Source organism: Ambystoma mexicanum, chromosome 6p (assembly GCF_040938575.1).
Source record: "Ambystoma mexicanum isolate Mex_15411 chromosome 6p, UKY_AmexF1_1, whole genome shotgun sequence".
Taxonomy (NCBI): Eukaryota; Metazoa; Chordata; class Amphibia; order Caudata; family Ambystomatidae; genus Ambystoma; species Ambystoma mexicanum.
In genome coordinates this window covers 1,237,337,371-1,237,363,726 of record NC_090935.1, presented here as the reverse complement: position 1 = coordinate 1,237,363,726, position 26,356 = coordinate 1,237,337,371, and positions in this window count along the sequence as shown.

Genomic DNA, 26,356 nt, shown 5'->3' with positions numbered 1-26,356 from the left:
CAAAGTGCTGCTGAGGATATGTCCAGAGCAAACCTGTTGTTAAGGGTTCAATCCAGGCTGTTTAACAATTGTCATTTGCCTGCTCGTGACGTACCCAGAATGCCTTGTCTGCAGGAAGTAATGATGGTGACAGGACGTTTAGGACCCATAGCCAAATTCAAGATGGTGAGAGCCCTGTGTGGCGAGAGACACTCACCTTGACTTCTCTACCTCTCCCCACTTGCTCATTCTGCCTACATCGAAAGATCTCTAGCAATCAGCACCCTGCTATGAGATGTTAATTGTAATGGCAAGACTGTCTTTGAAGCACCGGTGGCCAGAGGACCCCCCAGGGAGTGTTCCTGTACCCAGGAAGAAGGCCCAATCCTTTTCAGCGGGATCAAAGAGAGGGCATCCTGGAGTCAACCAACATGGTTGGTGTGGATATATCCACCAAAGACAGCTTAATACACACCGAGCTCCATCATAAATGTGTCACTGTACAACAAGCTGACAATAACATGAATTCATATGCATGTGACTGTATAATTGTGTAATCTCTGTAGCCACCATGTCAAACCCAGACATGGCTTATAGTTAGGTATTAAATTCCCACCAGGCTTCTGGGGTGCACAATGATGATACTATGAACCAGAAGTTCACATATTTAAAAAGCCACCTCTGACTGTTGGAACATTGTGTTCCAGCACCTACATTCACAAACGCGGAGGTGGCATTTCAACCTGTCCTGCTGCCACTGCACATCTCAGGAGATGGCAGCAAGGTTTGTGTGTGCATTATATGTTGCAGATCTCACTTTCAAAAACAGAATTATTTGCATCATTTTATCATTAAAAACAGAAGATGTGCAGTCTTCCTGCCCTCAAAGACTGTATTGTGACACAGTTGGGAAAACTGCTCTGCCATGTGATCGGTAATCCAGATCATCACCGACAACCACCAGAGTCAACAAGGGCCGGCAAAGCCGCACCTGGGGAGGCCCAGGGGCCACATCGGCCAAGTCCACAATCATGGGGGGGACACCACGGATGGCGAGTGGGCACCAGGGCGGTATGTCGGTAGGCCCCTCATTGCGCTTCTTCTCCTTCGTGGGGGCGGGTGGTAGGGGAAAAACACAGATGATGAGGTGCCTGAGCTGCAGGCCCATGAGGACGCACCCCTCACCAACACCTGCTGCACCCCCTTCCTTTGATTGATCAAGGCTGTGGCGGGGCACCTTCTCCTCATGGGGTGATTTTTCTCTCACTCATTCTTTTGTTTTTTTTTTTCCCCAACATTGTTTTTTTCACTTTTCGCCCTGGTTGTTTAGGCCACACCCCCTCCTTTGTCCGTGGGAGTCTTCTGCGGGCTTCTGTTGGACTCCCTCATTTCTTTTACTCTTTTACTTGCTCCCACCGGAGTACTTCTCCTCTCCCCACGAGGCGGGGCACACTGCCGCTGGTTGTTGCCGCTTCCACTACGGCTCGGCCACTGTTGCTGGCCGAAAACAGGGGAGGGGCAGGTAGCTCACCTCCTTTTTTTTTTCCCCGTTGGGGGAAGGGCCGCCGGGCCTCTCCTCTGCCCGCTCCTCAGAGCGAGCCTACAATGTCCTTGCAGGCCCAGTTGGTGGTGGGCCCGCCTCATTTCCTTTCTTGCAGCGATGTTCACCGCTTCTCCCCTGTGCGGGTCGCGGGTGGGGGAGGGGCAGCGCCTCCATTGTTTTTTTGTTTTTTTTCATTTTCCGCCACGGTATGCCCTAGGCATTTGGGGGCTGCCGCGGACTTCCTCCCGGCTCGTGGGCCCTAATTGGGGTGGGCCCGCCTTCACTTGGTGGGGTGGCAGGCTCACCTTGCTGCAGCCAGGGGTGGCCGCCGAACATCTCGTTGCGGCCAAAGCCAAGTCTTCCTTTGTTGGCGACCAAGGCCGCAAGCATTGCTCCCTCACAGATGGGAGGGGGCAGCGGCTCATGCAGCAGATCCTCCCCCATGCTGGCCGGCAGTTCCCTTGCCGGCCCCGTTGGGATCGGGCCCGCATCAAACCTCATGCGGCGATGTTAGCCGCTCCTCCCCTCCGTGGGTCGCAGGTGGGGCAGGGGCAGCGCCTCCTCGATGCGGCCGATGCCGCAGGCACTCTCTCCCCCACGGGGAAGGGAAAACGGCATCCCCGCTCCTGCTGATGATGGTGGGGGGGGAGACCCTTTTCCTCTTGTGGCCGATGCCGCCCATCTTTTGGATTTCCTCTGTCTCCCTCAGGGGACGGGCAGTCAGATCGCCCACCCTGTTGTCTTCGCGGGCCCAGTTGGAGTTGGGCCCACCTCACCATTCCTTCGCTTCTTCTTGCGGGCCCAGTTGGTGTTGGGCCCGCCACAATATTACTTCAATGCGGGCCCTGATGATGATGGGCCCGCCACACCATGATGTCTTCAGGGCACACGGGGCCCGTTCCTTGTCACCATTGTTGGGGGGCTGCTCCGGGTCACCGGGCAGCCCCCTTACTCATGTCACGGTCACCCGACGGGTCCTGCTGTGAGACGATCACGCCACGGATAATGCCGTGGGGATCTCCCCACGGCGCTTCAGGTCACTGGAGCCCACACAGAGCTGGGGTCACCCAGCACACGATGCTGGCTCTGGGGGCACCCAGGCCGGGGTCGTCCCCAATCGCCATGGTCACATGACACTCAGACGGTGGAGGGGGTCATAAAGAATCATCAGGAGGAGGTGTTACAAACAGCAGTGGTGCAGGGGGCGAGAAGGTATATAGTGAGCAGGCTAAGACAGAGAGGGTAGATGATCCAATTATGCAAAACCCCTGGTGGTTTTCAGGAGGTACAAGCACATGGTGAGCCGACAAGCTGATTGCAGGACTTCAGAGTGAGGAACAGTATAGTATTGAGGTGGAAGGGGGAACAGAGAACAGACCCACAGAATGAAACTGTGCCAGGTATGTGATGAGAGTTGGCAGGAGTGGGAATTTGGGGGGCAGCATGCTGGATATCAGCAATATATTTTCCAGCCAGACCATGTCTAGGACCCTCCAACACCTCCAACCAGCCAAAGAGAGTGGGAGGATTGTGGGCTTAGGTTTAGTGACCTCGCACCTCATTCCAATTGTTGCCCAGATTTTGGTGTTAGTATTACACGACCCCGGCAACAGGATCCCACTGAGAAGGAGATGTCAAAGGCTAACGCCTATTTGGAAAGATGTGCTGGGGGCACTCGAACACTCCAGATTGTGAGCGATTGAAGACTATGAAAAGAGTATGGTAGGGAAACTGCTGAAATAAAGAAACTGTCATTTGCCTAACTTCTTTTGGAGTCCAAAGAGAAGTCATCCTCCTATTGTCCTCCTAAATTGATACCCTGCTGTGTGTAGTTCAATATAAAGTTGGTCGAAATCCTCGCTTCTGGCACATGTCTCTCATTGATTTCCACTGAGCTATATGACACTCCTTAACATTGAAATGCACTATCCCTGAAATAAAAAAAAAACCCTATGCAGGGCTTTGCAATCAGCAAAACAGCACCTCCTTTTGCCTGAATGAGCTCCCCTGGCCTACAGTGACAACACCCCATAGCTCTGATCTTCTACACTGTCCCCGATTGTACATAATGGGCCTCAGTACGGTGCAGTAAAAATGCGGCTGTAATGACATCCCCACTGCATTACTGCACTACTGCACAGCCCAATCATAGGTTTGGGGGAACATTGGAGGATTCATGTCCAGCTCTTAGCTGGAGGTGAATGCACGACTTCCTGCCCATTTTCATTGCAATTGCCATGGCGCAATTACCTGCAAGCTAATTTTGTCAAAAATGCCCTATTGAATTATATGGACTCAAAGAAAATGGGGACTTACACCGCCACCACCACTTGTAGACTGGCACCAATGCTGCCAGACCAAGTGGCGGTAAACGTAATTGCGTTGGGTGGTATTCTGGTGGATTTACCGCTGCAATACCGCCCAACTCCTGATGAGGCTCAAAGTCATTTATTTATGTCTTTTTTGCATTTATTTCCCTGAGGCTTCTAGGCACTAGTTACAGAAAGTACATAATACAATGGTGAAGTGCAAGAATATGAGTATTTGTTACAGACATACTTGGTGTGTGTATACATACTGGCAAAGCCTCACCTCTGCTCTGTCAGGCATGCAGACAAGTATAAGAGACAAATATAGATGTGAGTACTATAAGAAACCTGAGGGTTCTTTCTCTCATACTGCCCTTGTGCCCTCTATGCAGGTGGCCAGGGAAAGGCCATCACTATTGGATCATGACCCTGGGGATGGACAAGTGAGGGAGGAACTCCTGGGTGGGGGAGCCTTGGGGATTGGGAGTGACGTACCTTTGGGTGAGACATGGCATCCCCTTTTCCTCAGGATAGTCAACCTGACCTTCCCCCGACATTTATGGGTCACTGTAAATGTATTCCACTTCTCTCCCCATTTAAAATGTATGACACTACTGAGATGTAGAAGAAACAACTAGGAGCAATGAAGATTACCTCCATTACCCATTGAAGTACCGGGAAGAAGAAGAGGCCTAAAGATCATGCATGTACCACTGATTAATTTAATTATGGTCAGGCAAGGCAAACCCTTTGTATCCTGTTAGCCCAACACAGGTGTATAAAAGCAGTGGCAGCAGGCAGAACAGAGAGCATGGGTTAGGGCACAGGTCAGAGCACGCATCAGAGCAAGAGTCGGAATCAGAGCAGGAGAACCAGAGTGTAAGCCGAATAAGAGGAGAAGCCGGGATGCCATCAAGCCAGAGGAAACCCGTGGGATCCCGCTGGACTAGGAATGAGGGTTGGAGAACCCACCCACTGCAAGCCTAGTAGCAGGTGATGCATGCAAGCAGAAGCAAAGCTCTGTTCATTAGCTGGCGAGTGTGAAGAGAAGTGCCCAGCTATTTGGCGGTCCCTCAGGAGGAAGAAGCAAGGCAAAGGAGTTGCCTGAGGAGCTGACGAGACTGGGTAAGCGTTGGGGACACTTGTAACACCTGGGGAGCTCAAAGGAGGCAGTGCAGGTAATAACGGGCCATGTATTATGACCGAAGCGCACAAACTGAATGAAAGTAACATCCTGCAGTGAATGAAACTGAACATGTTACTACTATTGAATTCCGAACTGAATTAAATGAATGAAAGTGACGTCCCACATTGAATTAAACAGATTACGTTACTTCTATTGAATACCGAACTGAATGAAATATATTGAATCAAGTGAAATAAATAAAAGCAACATATCGCAATGAACAAAAAGGACCACATTGTTCGTATTGAAGAGTGAATTGAATAAAACAAGTGAAAAGAAGATTTTGTAAATACCATAGTGACTGAATTGAACAAAAGCACATTAATTGAACTCTGTTTGGAATACAGCAAGTAACATGACTTGTATTTTGAATACAGAACTGAAAGGCAGAAGCCAAAAGATATTTGATATATGAATGCAATGGTATAAGCTGAACCAACCTTAATGAACATTTAAGTGAAAATCAAAAGGAAGGTAAATGGAAGGAAAGATACCAATGGGTAAAAATTGAAGCTGCACTTTAAGTAATTGGCCATTAAGTCTAATATTGAACTTTGAAGGGGACCTGAAAGTTCCTGGTTGCGTGACCTGTAATAGTTGGACCATTTGGTCTGAAACTGCGCCAAGAACAGAGAACTACCGCTTGTGAACCAAGGATGATGGAACAGCGAATGTTACGTTCCTGGTTGCGTGACCTGTAATGGGTGGACTGAGTGGTCTGAAACTGCGCCAAGACCTGACAATTCCTGTATGTCAACAAGGAAGCGTGCTGTTGTGGCGAAAGCAGGAAAACAGCTCTTGATCATCTTCAGACTTTGGGAAGGGAACCCTCAGTTGTGTAAGTCCAGTTCAAAGACTCAAAGCTTCAAGATATTGTCTTTTGATATCGACATTAAGCTTGGGGAAGGAAACCCTGGGGTTCAGTGTCCTGAAACTGTTTTACTTTGGAACTGTGTTGAACTTGGGGAAGGGCACACTAACTTTTATAAAACTACTTCCTTTAACATTCAAAGGAAGAGAAATTGTACTTTGTGGTGAACCTAATAACATTTGGGAGAGAAGGCTGACAAGTAAGCCAGAGCTGTAAATTGCTCCGAAAGTTATGTTTGGAACACTATTTCAGTTATGGTTGATGTCCCTACACATGTGTTTATATTAGTTGTGAGGGCAAGTATAGGATTTGGAAACAGACAGATCTGTATGTTGAAGTTACCGACACTGATGTTCCTTATTTTATTTGGGTAGGGAAATCCCACCTTAGTATAGGACATGTTAGGCCTTAATCCATCCTGACTTTTATTCAATAAAACATTGTTCAACTTTGAATCAGTTTTCTGTGTCTCCTTCCATGATGCCAACCTCACAAATGGTGTCAGAAGTGGAATGCGGTTCAACTGATACAAGTTGGGGAACCCTAACATATGGAAAACTGAGTGACAGAGCGTCAGATCCCGCTGTGGCCACAAAAGTTTCTATATGATTTGACACCTGAAGCAGAAGGGATGAAATTATCCCTTCAGGAGAAAGGAAGTTAATCCCCACAGATTTGGTGTTGATTCAATCTCCAGACACTTACATCAGATTGGCTCCCAAGTCTGGATTAGTCTGGATGTTTGGGATTGATGTACTGGCTGGAATGATAGACCCAGATTTTAGATAGGATATTAAATTGATATTACAGAATCATGGAAAAGACCTGTTTCAAATTCATCAGGGGGATAAGATCACTCAAGGGGTGTTGGAGAGAGCTATGTTCCCTAAACTTATTCAAGAAAGTGGCAAAGATAGTACAGGGAGGAGAACACAAGGTTTTGGGGAGGTTGACAAACCATCTGTTGATTCTCACAAAGCAGAACCTGGAAAGCCTTTAGAAGAAGAACCTGAGATCCTTCCCGAATTATCCTTTGCCCAAAGGAATGACCCTTTGTTGACAGACAGCTTTATACAAAACATATCACAAACAGAAGGTTGTGAGAAAGGAGGACTGTTGTTCTTTCTGAAATGTGGACTTCTCTAGCAAGATAGCGGTTTTGGTGCATGCAGGATCAAAAAAGTTGGTCGACGGACAGTCACGGAGATGGTAGGCAGACAATGGGTATTGCTGCCCATATCTGGTGGTTGACCAGACTGGGCCTGAGTCTTGAGAGGCAATTTGTGCAAATTCGGTACGGTGCAATGGTATTCCTGAAGGTGAAAGTACATCAATGAAGTAGAGTCAGGGTCTGGAGAACAGGAGTTGGGCAGCATGCCTGCGGCCATTGCTGGACAGGGCTTTTGGGCAGGCCTTAAATGGAGGCCTTCAGTGGGTGCCCACATCACAGGTCGGCTCACAGGGGGAAGTTGGTTTTTTGGCATTGTAAGCCAATGGGAAGCATGTGGAGACAGGCAGATAGAAGGCTTCACGTCTGCTGTATGGAGATGTGGGATCAGGGCAGCCATGTTGGCCTGGCTCACCTTCGTGTAGTGAAGAAGCCCAACTAGGCTTTCCTTGTGTGTGGATCCCTTGAGGATCAGCTGCTGCAGGCACTCCTGTGCCGAGATTTTGTTGTGCCAGACAGTGACATTTTGGGCAGGCCTTAAATGGAGGCCTTCAGTGGACGCCGGCATCGCCTGCCGTTTCCCAGGAGGAAGTTGGTTTTCTTGCATTGTAAGCCAGTGGGAAGCGGTTGGAGGCGAGCCGATGGCATGCCCCAGGTCTGCTCTATGGAGATGTGAGATCAGGGCAGCCATGTTTGCCTGGCTCACTGTTGTGTAGTGCAGAAGCCCAATGGAGCTTTCCTTGTGTGTGGAGGCCTCAAGGATCCGCTGCTGCAGGCACTCCTGTGCTGAGATGTTATTGGGCCAGACAGGAAACCTTTGGGCAAGACTTAAATGGAAGCCTTCAGTGGGGGCCGGCATCGCCTGCCGGCTTCCAGCAGGAAGTTGACCATCTAATGTGCATATTCAGCCCATTAGCGCAGCATATGCTGCAAAACATGTGTACTTTTGGAGATATGTGTCCCTGTTCTCCTGTTCCCACTTCCTCTTCATCACCACGTTGATGTTTCATCCAAATTCCACTAACTTAATATTAGAAATATTGTTTGAGTTTGTGCCTTTAGTTTAGAAACATAGCTTCTTCTGCATGCAAAATAAAACCCTTTTGATATTGGAATCTCCTGTTCATTTGATCTGTGTTAGCCTGTATCAATTATATCATTAGATGTAAAGGGAACAGAACCCAGGCATTCAAGCCAACTATTTTTCATGCCTACTGAAAACACGCCCTCCTCCAATGATTACATCGAGATACTTGAAGCAAATCTGTACTGTACTAAAACATAATTTGTATTCAAGAAAGGTTATTGTGCAATAATTGTTCAACCCAAAAAGAGAGACAGCTGGGAATACCAACACTTCAATTGGTATTTTGGATCCAGTCTGACTCAGGACTCAACACACACTATACCATCAACAACAGAACTGGATCGGTGTTGTGTGCTGAGGGAACACTTCTACTCAACTCTCTCAAATCACGTTTTAAAATTAATGAATGCATTAATTATGCAAACAATCCATTTGGCTTGTATTCTAAGTTGACGTTTAGTCAGGATGTTTATGTTATTATTTAATGGTAACATTTGATAAGGAAAACCCACAAGGGTTGTTTGAAAGTTCCACTGATTTGTATATATGTGTGAGTATGTATGTGTGAGTATGGAAATGTTTGAAGGAATGAATGTTGTGAGAATTCTTTATTTATGACGTTTCATCACCAGTTTTAGTGATCGTTGTAGAGGTTTTAAATGATTCAATAAACATATGTTTATACCGTGATTTGAGAGTTGAGTAGATGTGTTCCCTCAGCACATAATAACACTGATCCAGTTCTGTGGTTGATGTTACAGCAAAAAGTGTTCCAACATGCGTATATTTTCCAAAAATCTTAATGACAAAACCATCAGTGTGTTGTGATTATTTACATATTTCACATGTTATTGCTAGTAAATCGCCCATTGTGCTTACATTGTCGTTTATGCCGTTCTAGAGAACAGAGACAATCTTGTTTCTAAGGTTCCCACTGAACAATTGTATGTCAGTGAAGGTATGGTTTTCTTTGGGAGGCCACATGGGCATGTAATCGATGCATCAAAAAATGGTTCAGCCTTTGAATGAATCTGGCATAATTATTTAAGAATGAGAGAATCAGCACTTAGTTACAGAAAGAGAGCAAGATCCAAATGTAAATACCTGAAGAACTCCATGACACACAGTCTACTAGTTTCTGCAGAATGTATGAAACCTATTTAAAATAGGCATCGCCTTCTTCAAGACTTAAATTATAAACATGGTTTTGGATGGATAATTGATAAGGGATATGAGATTTTAAATATACATCTGATTATTTCATAGCCTTTACAAAGCTACAACGCAATAAAGAATTCGGACAGTTTTTCAATATTTCAATAGATTCATCCTATTTGTTAACACTTCCCACTGAGTCCGTGGTCAGTGGAATTGTCTCTGCATCCTCCCATCAATCTGCAGAGGAAGAAACAGCCAACTACAAAGCAGGAACATGGGCACAGGATGAGTGTATTATTACAGGGTAGACCCCTGGTTTCCCTCTAGAAATAGGCACTGTAGACCAGGCTTTCTGTCTTTTACTCATTTTAACAAAATGTGTGATTTTAAAGAAACTACTTTTTATTTGTTCTTTTATAGATTTTAAAACCGCTTTCGAGTCAAAGAACTGAAATGTTTTATGGTCCATTTTAGCTAATCAAATAATCCCTGTTGATATTTTAAACCCCATGCAGAGGTTGTATGAGCAAAACACAGTGGTGGTAAGATTTGGCTAGAACGACGAGATCACTCATTCCTTCCCTGTGCCTAGTGGGGTGCGCCAAGGGTTTGTACCCACCCCACTTTTATTTTGTTTACATATAAACGATCTGGCTCTACAAATTTCGAATTCCCACACTGAAGTCCCATTTATAGCCAAAAAAAAGGTGGGTATGTTATTATATGCTGATGTGACGCAGTCCTGATCTTCAAGACCAGAATAGGCCTGCAAAAGCAGTTGGGCATCGTACTTGACTTTTGTAAAGATAGATGTCCTAGTGTTAACTGACAAAAAACTATTGTAATGACTTGCCACCCCACTCACAAGTGTAAAGCGAATACCACCAGGGATAGAGGTTTTCTTCAGAAGGTACACTACTATGACTACTTAGGTATTCAGTTCCACAATGATATGAAATGGGCCAGTCAAAGAATTAAGTGCAATCCTTCCCTGACATGACGCAGAAATGCACTTTGCACTTTAAATTCCCGCTGGGGGGAACCATTCTTCATCAACAGTGCTTGAAGGAAATTAGGCCCAAGCAGTTCCCGCTGCGCTTCATGGGAGGGAGCTTTAGGGTATGGAGGGCATTCATCACCAAGTCAAATCTGTAGCGTGTTTTTGCACTACCCCAGAGTACCCCCACAATCTCCCTATGGTTGAAGGCTGGTTTGAAACCGGTGAATTACATTGCGCAAAGTAAACATTTATTGTACTGGCTTTGCCTTCATAAGGTCTATTTTACTTATTGTTTGCTTGTTAGGCACTTACACAATAAGAAAATACTGTTTCAAAGCGCCCACAGGGCAGGGAGGGAGCAAGGGTGGCAAAAACAAAACATTTAAAACACAATATTTAAAGGGGAAGTTTTCTCACAAATGCTATTGTCCGATCGTTCGGGCATGTATTTTGAAGCATTCTGTAATCGATCTTAACATTTTTTCTGATGCATCTTACCTTAGTTTTCCTCACTTTTACACATGCTAAAACAACGGGTTGGGTGCCGCCATTTTGTGCTAATCTTATCCGTTGCTGAATCGACCTGAGTTCAAGTGCCATCTCGGCAAGAATACAGATCGCCCGCCTCTCTAACTGACATCACTAGTCCAAACAATATGCTGAACCTATTTTCATGACGTTCGTGGCCAGCGTAGCCAAACGTGTCCCATCATCACCCAAGCTATAACGTTACTTAACGCAGAACCAGGATGATAAACATACACATCCTCTCACAGCGCGTAACTTTTCTTTCTTGTCTCAAATAGGAGCAACACATTTATTTTTAAGAAACCATCAATAGTCTGCAATGTAACAAGTGCTTTTATTTTGCAAAGGACACTCACAAGAGAATATTAAGTCCAAGCAATTAATGATATCTTTTTGCAATACAAGTTATAGCTAGCAAACTATAGCTAGCAAGCACCACACACCGTGGGTAATACTAAGCAGCGCTCAGATGCCTGAGGGTTCGTAGCGCTATATAAATGCTAAATTAAAAATGTATTAATTATATTAATTAAAATTAAACATTGCATGCTTCGAATGTTCTTTATAACTTCCTCATGATACACCGGTTGCGATCAGTGATTGATCAATCACTGTACTCCAATTCTTGTGTGTCCTTATGTCACACCAGCAAAACTTTCTAATGATGCACATGGTTTTACGTTTGTGAGAAGATATGGATTTTTTGCACTTTCAAGAGCAACGCTTTCGCTTCAGCACGTTTTTACATCATGAACCCTGAGAGTTAGTTCCTTATTGCTGGTACCGCCAAAAGCATATTGGTCCCTGTCGGTCGTCCCACATAACAGTTATCAAATAAGCACCCATTGACGATTATCCACCATTGTTGATTGAAGAATCCATTCAATGGTAGCTGGAAACTATGGTATGCACAGAACGGTACAATATAGCTGTGTATATAACAGAACAAAAGAATATATTTTAGTAGCCGTTCTGTAATCGAAAATAACAGGATGAAACCTAATCATAAACACAAACCACACAGAATGAACACAGAGATGACAACATGGGGGAGTAGTTGAGACCACGACGTGCATGAAAGGTCAGCGCTGTGAAGTAAGTATAGCTCCCAATGGTATGGAGAACCAAATGCACCTGCTTCACATAGCGGACCCTACCAGAAAATAAGGACAGATATAGGGCCTCATTATGAGTTTGCCGGTAAAAAAACAAGATTACCGGCATGCCGGTGCTACCGTATCTGTGTACCACTGCTGCCGAAATTTACAGTAGATTCTGAGTCGGCGTGCACATGCATTCCGGCATGCCGGTAATGGTTGCACCGGCATGCTAGTAAGGCCCCCAAAACCCCCGATACTGGCATCATCGATGCTGCAAGCACCGGCACCAGCATCCTCAATGCCATAACTACCGGTACCCCGATGCCGGTAATACCGGCACTGGAAGCAACGTCATTGCGCCGGAACGGGAAATGCACTGGCGGCTCTCTTTAAAAATGTAATCCATTGCAATCCTCAGCCTACAGCACCTGGACCAGAGAACTGAGCAGTGTGGAAGCAAGCAGAGGAAGATGGCTACGAGGCAAGGCACAGTCTGTCACAGAAAGCCAAAGGTCAGCAACGTCAAGCTGAATATGATACCTTGGTGGAACACGCTGATTTTTTTGCGCAGACCTGTGCCGGGGAGCCCAACTGCGCAAGAAAGCTGTGTGGGAGGAGGATGCCCAAAAGGTCTCTGCGGTGGGGACAACACCCCGGATTGTACGTGACTGCAGAAAGCGGTGAGATGATCTCTGGCTGCGGGTCCGCAATCTGCTCTCTGCTAATCGCAGCCAGGGCCCTGGGCACAGGAGGTGGACCGCCATCTCCAATAAAACTTGCCATGTGTGAGGAGACGTGCAGCACAGTGATGAATACGGAGGGAATCGAGGGCGTTGGTGGCACCGAGATGGGAGTCCCAACATCAGACTATGACGGTGAGTGACCCTCAGCATAATACCAAAGTCACAACACACACCTCCAACCCCAACTACAATGGCAAGTCCCAATGGCAAGTAGATGAGGGCAAACACATGCCCCATCACTCCCACCTAAAGTCACCTCCAACATAACCACAATGTCACAACCCACATGAATCCGCAATTGCCAACACAATCACCATCTGCATGCGCACACACGTACACATCACCGTACAGATGCAGGCTTGACCACTGTCCCATCCCATGGCATGGTGAACACATCACCACCGCCAATTGCACACCTGACCCACCCACCATACAGTGTTCATGATTACATGCAACAGATTGTTCATGACTGCACTTGACATGTTCCTTATTGAAAGACCCAGGTAAGTGTATTTAGGGATTACGCATGGTTGGGGGGGGTTGGTGCTGGTCACGTCTCAGGGACTTTTCCATCAGAAACAGTACTCACACAAATGAAGGCAAAAGATCCATGATGTCCTAACATCTGATGGATGTGTTGCCAATGTAAATGGACTATGCATGTACAGTTCATCATGACACTTTTGCCTGCTGTGCTTCATGATAACCAGTGGTTTCGACTAAGGCACATTCACATTGGTGGTATGGACCGCGGTGAAGGGTGAGGTTTCTGTGGTAAGGCTGTGTGGGTACTGGCATGGTGGAAATGAGGTAATGTGGATGAATCCTGCACCACTCAATCATATGTTAGTGGTGGTAACTGATTGATGATTGCAATAGTTACCATGCTTGAACCATTGCATTTGGAAGTGTCCCATAAGGTGTCTGGACAGGTAGACTGGTCTGCAGTGTATCTGTGTGGTGGGTGCAGTGACTGAGATTTCCCTGTGTGGCAGTTGGATTAAGCTCAGGCATGGCAGATTGACCCTTGATTTACTGTGCTCCACTCATGTATTTCATTCGTTGTGAGTGCAGGGTGGTGCATTGCGGTACCTGTAGTTCATGTCTAATGATGTTCCTGATGCAGTGCACACTTCCACACCTAGAAAAGGCATTATACAGAGAGCAGCAGGGCACACTTCCACTCACACCTAGAAAAGGCAGTGTACAGAGAGCAGCAGTGCACACTTCCACTCACAGCGAGAAAAGGCAGTGTACAGAGAGCAGCAGTACACGCTTCCACTCATACCTAGAAAAGGCACTGTACAGAGAGCAGCAGTGCACACTTCCACTCACAGCGAGAAAAGGCAGTATACAGAGAGCAGCAGTACATGCTTCCACTCACACCTAGAAAAGGCACTGTACAGAGAGCATAGGTGTGTATCTCCACTCACACCTACAAAAGGCAGTGTACAGAGAGCATCAGTGCACACTTCCACTCACAGCGGGAAAAGGCAGTGTACAGAGAGCAGCACTGCACACTTCCACTCACAGTGAGAAAAGGCACTATACAGAGAGCAGCAGTGCACACTTCCACTCAAACCTAGAAAAGGCACTGTACAGAGAGCAGCAGTCTCTACTTCCACTCACACCTAGAAAAGGTTGTGTAAAGAGAGCAGCAGTGCACACTTCCACTCACAGCGAGAAAAAGCAGTGTACAGAGAGCAGCAGTACACACTTCCACTCACAGGGAGAAAAGCCACTGTACCGAGAGCAGCAGTGCACACTTCCACTCACACCTAGAATAGGCAGTGTACAGAGAGCAGCAGTGCACACTTCCACTCACACCTAGAAAAGGCAGTGTACAGAGATTAGCAGTGCACACTTCCACTCACAGCGAGAAAAGGTAGTGGCCAGGCCGGCTTCCCAGCCCAGCCTGCCACCTCCAACTCCGCTCCCCTTCCACATCCCAGCCTCCCGCCTCCCATCCCGCCTCCGAGCCCTGATTGGAGCACTAGGGCCAAGGGCGGCTCCGACAGAGGCGGCTCCAAGAAGTGTCAACCGGTGTCTGCAGGGGAAGCAGTGGCCGGTCGTCAACCATCATCTACAAGGACCAGTAAGGTAGGAGTGGCCTGGGTCAGTAGTGGAGCAACTACTCTGCCCCAGGCTCCAAGCCACTTGCCGAACCAAAAGTAAAGAAGATGATTGCATTGTATGATGTTTAGATTGCATTGATGGGCCTCTCTCCCACTACACAGGTCTCTCAAGTTTAGCTAGGGTTCTGTCCCCGAATTGCATTTTATGATGTCTAGATTGCATTGATAGGCCTCTCTCCCACTGTGCAGGTCTCTCAAATTTAGCTGGGGTTCTGTCCCCAAATTGCATTGTATGATGTTCTCGATTGCATTGATAGGCCTCTCTCCCACTATACAGGTCTCTCGAATTTAGCTGGGGTTCTGTCCCCAAATTTCATTGTATGGTGTTCTAGATAGGCCTCTCTCCCATTATACAGGTCGCTCAAATCTAGCTGGGGTTCTGTCCCCAAATTGCACTGTATGATGTTCTAGACTGCATTGATAGGCCTCTCTCCCAACATACAGGTCTCTCAAATTTAGCTGGGGTTCTGTCCCCAAATCGCATATGATATCTAGATTGCATTGACATACCTCTCCCCCACTATACAGATCTCTCAAACCTAGCTGGGGTTCTGTCCCCAAATTGCATTGTATGAGATTCTAGATTGCATTGATAGGCCCCCCTCCCACTACACAGGTTTCTCAAATTCAGTTGGGGTTCTGTCCCCAAATTGCATTGTATGATGTTCTAGACTGCATTGATAGGCCTCTCTCCCACTATACAGGCCTCTCAAATTCAGCTGGGGCTCTGTCCCCAAAATTTGCATTGTATGATGTTCTAGATTGCATTGATAGGCCTCTCTCCCACTATACAGGTCTCTCAAATTTAGCCGGGGTTCTGTCCCCGAATTGCATTGTATGATGTTCTAGACTGCATTGATAGGCCTCTCTCCCACTATACAGGTCTCTCAAATTTAGCCTGGGTTCTGTCCCCGAATTGCGTTGTATGATGTTCTAGACTGCATTGATAGGCCTCTCTCCCACTATACAGGTCTCTCAAGTTTAGCTGGGGCTCTATCCCCAGGCTGCACTCTATGATGTCTAGATTACATTGATGGGCCTCTCTCCCACTACACAGGTCTCTCAAGTTTAGCTAGGGTTCTGTCCCCGAATTGCATTGTATGATGTCTAGATTGCATTGATAGGCCTCTCTCCCACTGTGCAGGTCTCTCAAATTTAGCTGGGGTTCTGTCCCCAAATTGCATTGTATGATGTTCTCGATTGCATTGATAGGCCTCTCTCCCACTATACAGGTCTCTCGAATTTAGCTGGGGTTCTGTCCCCAAATTTCATTGTATGATGTTCTAGATAGGCCTCTCTCCCATTATACAGGTCGCTCAAATCTAGCTGGGGCTCTGTCCCCAAATTGCACTGTATGATGTTCTAGACTGCATTGATAGGCCTCTCTCCCAACATACAGGTCTCTCAAATTTAGCTGGGGTTCTGTCCCCAAATCGCATATGATATCTAGATTGCATTGACATACCTCTCCCCCACTATACAGATCTCTCAAAACTAGCTGGGGTTCTGTCCCCAAATTGCATTGTATGAGATTCTAGATTGCATTAATAGGCCCCCCTCCCACTACACAGGTTTCTCAAATTCAGTTGGGGTTCTGTCCCCAAATTGCATTGTATGATGTTCTAGACTGCATTGATAGGCCTCTCTCCCACTATACAGGCCTCTCAAATTCAGCTAGGGCTCTGTCCCCAATATTTGCATTGTATGATGTTCTAGATTGCATTGATAGGCCTCTCTCCCACTATACAGGTCTCTCAAATTTAGCCGGGGTTCTGTCCCCGAATTGCATTGTATGATGTTCTAGACTGCATTGATAGGCCTCTCTCCCACTATACAGGTCTCTCAAATTTAGCCTGGGTTCTGTCCCCGAATTGCGTTGTATGATGTTCTAGACTGCATTGATAGGCCTCTCTCCCACTATACAGGTCTCTCAAGTTTAGCTGGGGCTCTATCCCCAGGCTGCACTCTATGATGTCTAGATTACATTGATAGGCCTCTCTCCCACTACGCAGGTCTCAAGTATAGCTGGGGCTCTATCTCCAAATTGCTTTGTATGATGTCTAGATTGCACTGATAGGCCCCTCTCCCACTATACAGGTTTCTCAAACCTAGCAGGGGTTCTGCCTCCAAACTGCATTGTGTGACGTTTAAATTGCACTAATAGGACTCCCTCCCACTATACAAGTCTCTCAAATAATCTAACTGCGCTTAGCTTAGAACTCTATCAATCCCGGAAACCCACCACAACCTAACTCAGTCAAGTCCCATTCCAACAGACCGTTAACAACCTAACCCCCCCGACAGCGTACACTTAGGAAACACACCCTACCCACCGACAGGAAAGCAACACTGAGCCAGAGAACACCCCAGCGCATCCACAGAAGGAAATACCGAGGGCACTGCGACTGCACAACATAGCAAAGAGGACCAACTACCTTACTACGCCTGCATTTAAACTGGAAAATGGCCGACCCAGAAAGGGACGCAGAGAAAGAGAACAAGACTATGCAACAAGGGACGCGAACACACAACACCGACAGAACCCACAAGAAGCAGCCCCACTGGAAGAAAACACGCCCAACACAGCTATAACCGGAACAAAACCTACAAGAGAAAAATCCTCATACCTCACACCTTACCTCGCAACAACCACGGTACTCCAACACCCCAACACGGAAACCCCGAAACATGCAAAGAATTTCCTGAAACATGTGGAAAAACGATGGGAGCACTCAACAAGAGAGTGGGAGGGCTCCGACCCCATCACACCTTACATCACAAGAACAGAGGGGCAAAGTCGTTTTCCACTACATCCCGCACAATACGGTGAAGCACTGACAACCAGCAATGCTACCTCCCACCCAAGAATCGGACTCAATGAAGAAACCACCGCTGATCTTCACCCGAACAGCATCACAGCAGAAACACCAAGAAGAATCAGCCCTGTTACCAACCTGCTGGACTGCTTCAATGAAGAAGCAGCTGTCGCCGTTCTTCATCCTACCGACATCAACGCGGACACACCACGAACAGACAACTACAAACTTGAACAAATAACCTCAAAACAAAATCTCACCCAGAGAATCCACTGCAACCTAATAAACGCAAGGTCAATGTTCAAACACTCAACTGAAATATACGACCTCCTTTCAGAAGGAGGCATAGACATCCTATTTATAACCGAAACATGGCTAGAAGACAACTACAAGATCACCCTCAACAACTGCCTGCCTGAAGACTTCAAATGCATCCAAACAAACAAAAAATCCAAAAGAGGAGGGGGGGGGGGCTAGCGATCATCCACAAGGAACAACTGGCCATCAAAATGGAAGATCCTCTAAACATCGAGAAATGCAAATCCTTAATACTACGACTTTCAGTAAACCCCAAAACTAACCTGAAATTCATACTGATATACAGACCACCAACCTACGACGCAACCTTCATAGACGCTTTCACGGAAGCAATCACCACCCTAGCCATCAAGTACAATCATCTGATCATCCTCGGAGATTTCAACATCTGGTTCGACGAAGAAACCACAACCCCTCAAAAATCCCTAACCGCCCAAATAGCAGCCATGAACCTACAACAACTAGTCAAAGGAGCAACCCACTCAGCAGGGCACACACTTGACGCAATCTTCAGCAACAAGGATCTCATCACCACGGCACCCCCAATTGAAATACTTTGGAGCGACCACCTCATCATTCCATTCATAATCACAATGACCGCTCCAACAAAAAAGCAACAAGAAAAACGACCCATCATGATGAAAAGAAATTGAAGAACCATAAAAAACTCCAATCTTAACCGAACTCCTAGAACTCAACAAACCACAAGCATCAACAATGGAAGATGCAGATTTAGACAAAAAAGTTTCCCTACTGCATACCTGGATCGCAACAACCCTAGACGACATCGCCAAAGAAAAGCCCTTCACCCCATCACGTAAGAAAACTACATTAAAGTGGTTCACTCCACTACTCAACGCCATGAAAAGAAAAAAACGAAAACTAGAATCTGAATGGAGGACCAACAGCACCTCCGCAAACAAATTGAAATTCCTACAACAGATCCGCTCATATAAAAAGGAAATACAAAAAGCGAAGAGGAAACATTACGACAACCAAATCTTCAGAGCACCAAATGGCCAGAAAGAACTATTCGAAATCATAAACGAAATAAAAAACCCACCGGGCTGCAACAACACGCCAATTCCATCGATGAAACTCTTCGAGGACCTTGGAGACCACTTCAAAAACAAAATAACCTCCATCCAACACACCATTCAAAACAGACCAAGAGATCACAGCGCAAACCCCACCGACACCGACGAGGAACACGCAAACAAGCTACGAAACTTCCCAGAAATATCAGTTGAGGCTTTCGTCAAACTGGTAAACCAAAGCAACAAATCAGGCTCTCCTGAAGACCCCTGCCCCCCAGATATATACAAAACAATTCTCAAACAAGGAACCCCCATGAAATACCACAGGAACCTCCTCAACCTCTCAATCTCAACAGGTAAAGTACCACAGGCCTTCAAATCAGCCTACATCAAGCCGCTACTCAAAGATACAACAGGAAACGTAGAGGATTTATCTAACTATAGACCCATCTCCAACATACCTTACATAGCCAAACTGCTAGAAACGTACATCTACCAAACAACCCAAGAATTCATAGAAGAGCATTGCCTACTAGACCAGGCACAAGTTGGTTTCAGACCCATGAGAGGAACAGAATCAGCTCTCCTCTCAATATGCGACGACCTAAAAACAAATGCAGACTCGGACAACAGTACCGCCCTGATTCTCCTTGATCTGTCTGCAGCTTTCGACACTGTCAACCACACCATCCTCATAAAGAGATTAGAAGGACTAGGGATAACAGACACTGCCCTACTATGGATCAAATCCTTCCTAACAAACCGAACATAAACAGTCTGGATGAAACCTTTTAAATCCAAACCCAGAGAATCCACGTGCGGAGTACCACAAGGCTCATCCTTCTCCCGGCTGCTATTCAACATCTACATGTACCTACTAATCAAACTCATCAAAAAACACAGCCTCACATGCTACAACTACGCCGACGATACTCAAATAATCTTCAACATACAAGATACCAGAGAAGAAAACACCACACTAGAGAATTGCCTTCGTGACATATTCAACTGGATGAACCTCAACCATCTCAAAATCAACCCAGGCAAAACAGAGATAATGATTGTTTCAAAAAAGGAAGGAGACATAAACTACATCCCCTGGCCAAGAGAGCTCATCACCACACCAGAACCATCATCAACTGTAAAAAACCTAGGGGTCCTGATGGATAACAATCTCACTCTAGAGCCACAAGTAAACTCGGTAATCAAGAAATGTTTCTTCCTCCTGCGAGCAGCAAAAAGGATCCTACCGTTCCTGTCAATTTGCCAACAAAACACTTACCATCATCGCTCTGATCATGTCCAGAGTAGACTATGCCAACAGCCTATACCTGGGCATGCCCGAACAAATTCTAAAAAAACTGCAACGCATTCAAAATGCAGCAGCCAGACTCCTCCTCAAGCTACCCCGAAGAGAACACATCACACCCGTGCTAAAAATACTACACTGGCTATCACTAAAACAACGAATAAAGTTCAAGTCCATGTGCATCACGCACAGAGCAATACACAAACAAGGCGCAGAATTCTTAAGCGACAAACTACGCCTATATCAACTGACAAGAACACTAAGATCAAGCACCGACATACGCCTGGAACCAAAACCCTACAACAGAAAAAAACTCGGAGGATCCTCTTTCTCCCACCAGGCACCCAAAACCTGGAATGACCTACCTAAGAATATACAGAACACAACAAACCACCTAGCATTCAGGAAACTCCTCAAATCATGGCTCTTCACAGGGTAACCACAACGGAGACGCACCAGAATGAGCAGACATTAAAAAAACGATGAAAATAACTCCAGTCCCGGCCACTCTCAATCCGGACAAACGCTCAAACCAAAGAACTAACCACCCGACAGAGCATAAGATATCATGGAAAATAGCCACAAAAGGAAGGCTCCAGAGACTGAACACATACTTAGACACAGACAAAAGCCCTCAAGTGACCTGCCCACTTGCACGTACCGGACGCACCATATCCAGACCGGCAGATGCATTTAGATAGAATTGAGAATATTAGCATGGCCACACTTGGATGGAGTTGTGGACATTGGCCTGCGTCGCATCTAGAGGGGACTTTGAATGCTAGCATGCCCGCCCTTATATGGAGTTGTGAATATAAACATGTCTACATTTGGACAGAATTGAGAATGTCAGCCTGCATCACATCTAGGTAGGACCATGAGTGTTGGCATGCCCGCACCTAGGTGAAAGCTGAATGCCAACATACCCACACCTAGATAGATTTGTGAAATATAAGCATGCGTCGCATCTAGATAGGACTTCGAGCATTAGCATGCCCGCACCTATGCGAAAGAGTAGCACAGGCCACACCTAGAATTGTGGACACTGGCCTGCGTCGCATCTAGATGGGATTGATTGAAGGATAGCAAGCCGCACCTAGATGAAACTTAAATGTTGGCGTGTGCCACACTTGAATTGTGAACACCAGCCTGCGCAGCATCCGGATGGGGTTGCGAATGATAGCATGCCCACACCTGGACAGATTTCTGGACGATGGCCTGCTCCGCATCTGGACGGGACTGTGAGTGTTGGCTTGCCCACACCCGGATGGACTTCTGGACATTGGCCCACGCCGCATCCAGATAGAGTTGTGGGGGTCAACTGGTGCCACTCTGGGACAGAACTGCAAAGGCTAGCATGCCAAAGGTCAGGTAACCCACTAACCAATATAAGCTCAAACTCTGCATACTTATCTCACTCAAACTCACACAACCATCTCTCGCACAACAAGCCGCATGCACTTCACAACACTGCAACAACACATAAGCCGGACCAACAGCACACGCGGCCTATCACAGACCCGATACCCACACCAAAGCTCAGCATCTGGTGTATACCGAGTTGAAGCTGCCAACAGAACACCACTCCTCTCACTATCCTACTCCCTCTTCACCTTACTAACCCACCCCAGCCCACCTTATCATTTACAGAACCGTCACAGTGCCTGGGGACCAATTCCGTCGGTGACGGTGCGCGGTACAAATACCTTTAATATTTAACATGTACTGGTGCGAGCACTGTGTATATTGCTTTCATGTATGCACAGCTGTGTAGGCATGCCACATCTTCATCAATTGGCTGTGTCCCACATTCTGTTGAATTCACTAGAGACACAATTTTAGGCACTCAGGACGCTGTGTGCGGTCTCGTTCCATGTGTATGATATGTTGTTGTGCAGGTTTGGGATGTAGAGATGCACTTTATCCCATCCATGGTAATGTTCACACCTGTTTTCTGGGGTCATTATGGATTGATGCATGTGGTGTGCACTTGTGTTGCTCATGCAGGCCAGCCAGTGCTATGTTGCTGCGGCCCTCATGGCCCAGGAAGCAGTCAGGTTGTCTGTGCTTGTGTTTCCCCCCCAATCAACACCCCTCATGGCCCTGTGGTTAGACTTATCCAGCAGCCAGATATGTTGTGAGTGTGTCGTGCCATGTAGCGGGGAAGCGTAGAGTTGTTCAGCACCATGGCATCATGTGTGGAGTCTGGTAATCTTGCACAGCAATGCGTTATGATATTGCTTGCATCGCACACCATCTGGACATTCTGGGAAAGGTAGAGCTTCCTGTTGCGGTACCCTGCCTCCATGGCATGCCGGACTACCAGCTCTACATGGGTGCAGTCGGTGGCACCTATGACATTTGGCATGGCTGCCAGTGCATGGAATGCTATTTTGGTTGCATTCACCTCCTCCGCGGTTCATGGTAGCTTGATGTGGTCCCTGATGTGTTTCAGGAGTGCATCTACCACCTGGTTGAGCACACAGGAGAATTAGGCTTGTGAGATTCCATGCAGCTGCCCCACTGTGGGCTGGTAGGTGCCTGTGGCAAGGAAGTGTAGCACAGATACTAACTTCAGCGGGGGGGGTGGCTGTCCGGATGTTGATGAGGCGCACCAGGTCATCATGAATGAGGTCCACTATTGTGCATATGGTGGCTCTGTCCAGGCAGTACAGGGTGTGGATCTGGGCAGGGGTTAGGTCAAATGGACTGGCCTTTGGCAAGGTATTGATGGCTGCCTGTGGGGTACAACTGCCTGCGCTATTGGTATGTGCTGGCCCAGTCTCGACCTCCTTCTCCTCCTGCGCCTCTGCTGCATTCTCTGGTTCACTGCCTGCTCAAGGAGTAGCAGTACAGGCATGTCCTTCAGCCTCAATATTGCAACTGCCAATGGTAGCATTGTGTATTTGGACGGGGTGTGGTATGTGGGGGTGCTCCTTTTGTACTGTTCCATATTCCATTGGCTCCACCTTTGCTGTTTGTGTGCACCTATGGAAGGTTTGTACACAGCAGATTGCTAATAACGCCTGCTCCGCGATGCCAGTGTTACCGGCATCAAGGTATCCATCATTACCGGCATCTGCATGCCGGTATTTGCATGTCCGTGCGACTCTTAATGTGCACTTCACAGCGGCATGCCTTTGTCAAAGGCACAGTTGCCGTGTGTCCATGCTCATACCGGCAAGGAGGAGCCCGGCGACAGCGGACTGGCAACCTTGTAAGGAGGCCCATAGTAACATTTTCTGTTGAACCACAGACAGATGGCATTGTAATGGAAGTGGTATGATTAGTGATCGAAAAGATAATCAAGTACCCATGGACAAGGTTCTGCCCCCGCACCTCCAAACTCCACTTTATGGTGCACAAGTATACAATGGTGACAGCCCACCAGGATATACCATGGGACAAAGTGGTGTAGATATCATTAGTCTGCATACAGGTTGTGGTTGTGGGTCTTCAAGGAATAATCATCACAATATGGTCGATCTAACAACCCATAACTCTGCACAGAATACATTGGTGGGCAAGGCCAGTAAGCAATACGTCCAAAAAAGTCATACATCTATTCCAACCTCTTTAAATTATACACAAGTAACAATCATTACTAGACAGCTAAACAAACCGTAAGTTATGCATTCAGTCTTTTATGGTACCCGGTATAAATATCATTCATCATAGCATAACATACTGTGTCAATACTTTTAGTCAAATCACACATTTGCTCATCATTGAATTAGTCATTATGCATACAGCACGCATGCCATTTTTAATCACACAAATATTATGTATAGATGAGCTTACATCATTTCAGGAAGTAACAGCTCAAAACAAGAGATCACTGAAATGGAAAGTACACTTTTGTATGTCCACTTTCAATATAGTAAATGTTATAATTTATTTTGTGGGTATTCGACAGATTGTGTCCTTCGAACAGTTGCTGACTTTTGCTCAATGCCAAGTAACAATAGCAGCAAGATTTCAATGATTAAAGCCAGAGACGGGTAGGTTTCAATTTTAGGAAAGAATGCCACAAAAAGAATCACAGAAACGGAAACTCAATTTGTGTATGTCCACTTTCAATTTAGTAAATGTTATAATTTATTTGTGGCTATTTGATGCATTGTGTCCTTCGAACAGTTGCTGACTTTCGCTCAAAGCCAAGTAACAATAGCAGCATGTTTTCAGTGATTGAAGCCAGAGACGGGTAGGTTTTCGATTTTGGGAAAGAATGCCACAAAAAGAATCGCAGAAATGGAAACTAAATTTGTGTATGTCCACTTTCAATATGGTAAATGTTAAAAGAAATGTGTGGGTATTTGACGCATTGTGTCCTTTGAACCGTTGCTGACTTTCACTAAAGGCCAATTAACAATAGCAGCATGTTTTCAGTGATTGAAGCCAGAAGCGGGTAGGTTTGGATTTTGGGAAAGAATGCCACATAAAAACAAAAAGAAACTGGACAAGACAATGCTTTGGGCAAGTGGTTCAGAAAACCATGGACAGTTGCAAACAGCAATGTAAAATATGTTTTGCACCAGGAACGTAAGAACAATCCAGAAAATTATGTGTTGCTGTTGCCTCCAGGATATATCATCTCTGTAAGAAAATTCAATCGAAACCCCACCGCTCCCTCGTCCAGCACTGTTTCATGGCACAAAGCATAGCTCTACTCTCAAAGTCTTGGTGTTTTTGCTCTCAACGTTGTTATTTTCCCCTGAATAACGTTCCTCTCTGTTTTCTCCCAATAGATGGAAATGTGGATTAACTACGGCGGTGGAGGCGCGGAGCACGGCTGAGTGGAAGATGGATGTGACCGCAATGTCCGGCAGCAGGTGAGTGATGGCTTTAGGAAGGCGCAAGGTTAAATGGCAACGCACCTTTAATGAACGTCTCTTATGTGTCTAACCTTGTCTTTTGCCTTTCTTTTGAGGTGCTGCGAGCTTGGATGAAGCGCGAAATGCCGCGGTGCCCAGATGATGCTAACTGCGTTCCAAAATGTTTACCGGTGAGCCGAGGTGCCTGGAAGAAGGTGACTGCGCTCTGAGATGTTTGAAGGTGAGCCGCGGTGCCAGGAAGAAGATGTCTGCGCTCCGAGATGTTTGCAGGTGAGCCGGAGTGCCAGAAAGAAGCGTTCAGGTAAGAGTAGAATCCTCCGGATGGTTAGTATAAATGTAGATGGCAGGATCTCTTCAGGTAAGTTGAATCCCAGGTGACGGTGAGCGTTATGTTGCACGGGTGTGCCTTGGGGTTGGGCTGGCTTTTATAGCTGAGCTCTTAAGGCCACGCCCCCTAGCACAGTCCTGCATGCCACACCCTGCCACTCCTAGAAGTTGCACTTGCAGATGCAGAAGGAGACCACACCCGGACTAGTTACAGTCAAATGAAAGTTCTTGAGAGTATTCTTGCCCATAATAAAAGAGTTCCTGTTCCATTCTAAGCACTTCTGCCCATAATGAAAGCGTCTTGTTTAAGTTGCGCCAGGGCTGTGTCCAACCAGGCCCCCCATGTATAAACGTCCCAAAGGGATGTGCGTGACCCATGATGCTCCCTGCTCTCTCCACTTGATGGTGCCACTCCTGTGATCCTGAGCAAGTGGCCATGACAGCTATATACCAACTGCCCATCATCGCTATGTCCCCGTTGCATTCTTGAATCATTTGTTTGCTACTCACACTTCTGGCATATATTGCACTGCTCTTACTACAATTCATGTATGCCCGTTCATGCTCCCTTGCGCACCTGAAGCAGCCCTCTCTACCATCATGCGAGACAGGTGACATTGTGTGCTCATACTAAATAGGTCTCCACTGTGTTCATTATCATTTCAAGTTGCCACATGACGCATGAGGTGAACATTTGTACTGCATATTCTACTACAAAATTCTATTTCAAAGTGCCACAAGCTGAAATGGGAACGCAGGTTGATGAAAAATAGTTCCAAAATGGTAAGTTACATTCATGCTCTGACTAGTCCTTGTGCCAATCGGCCATGCTAGTGCATAGGGGATGTAAGGAGGAGCCTATGGGTGTACAAGTGCTGGAGGAGGGTGTTAAGATGGATTTCTAAAC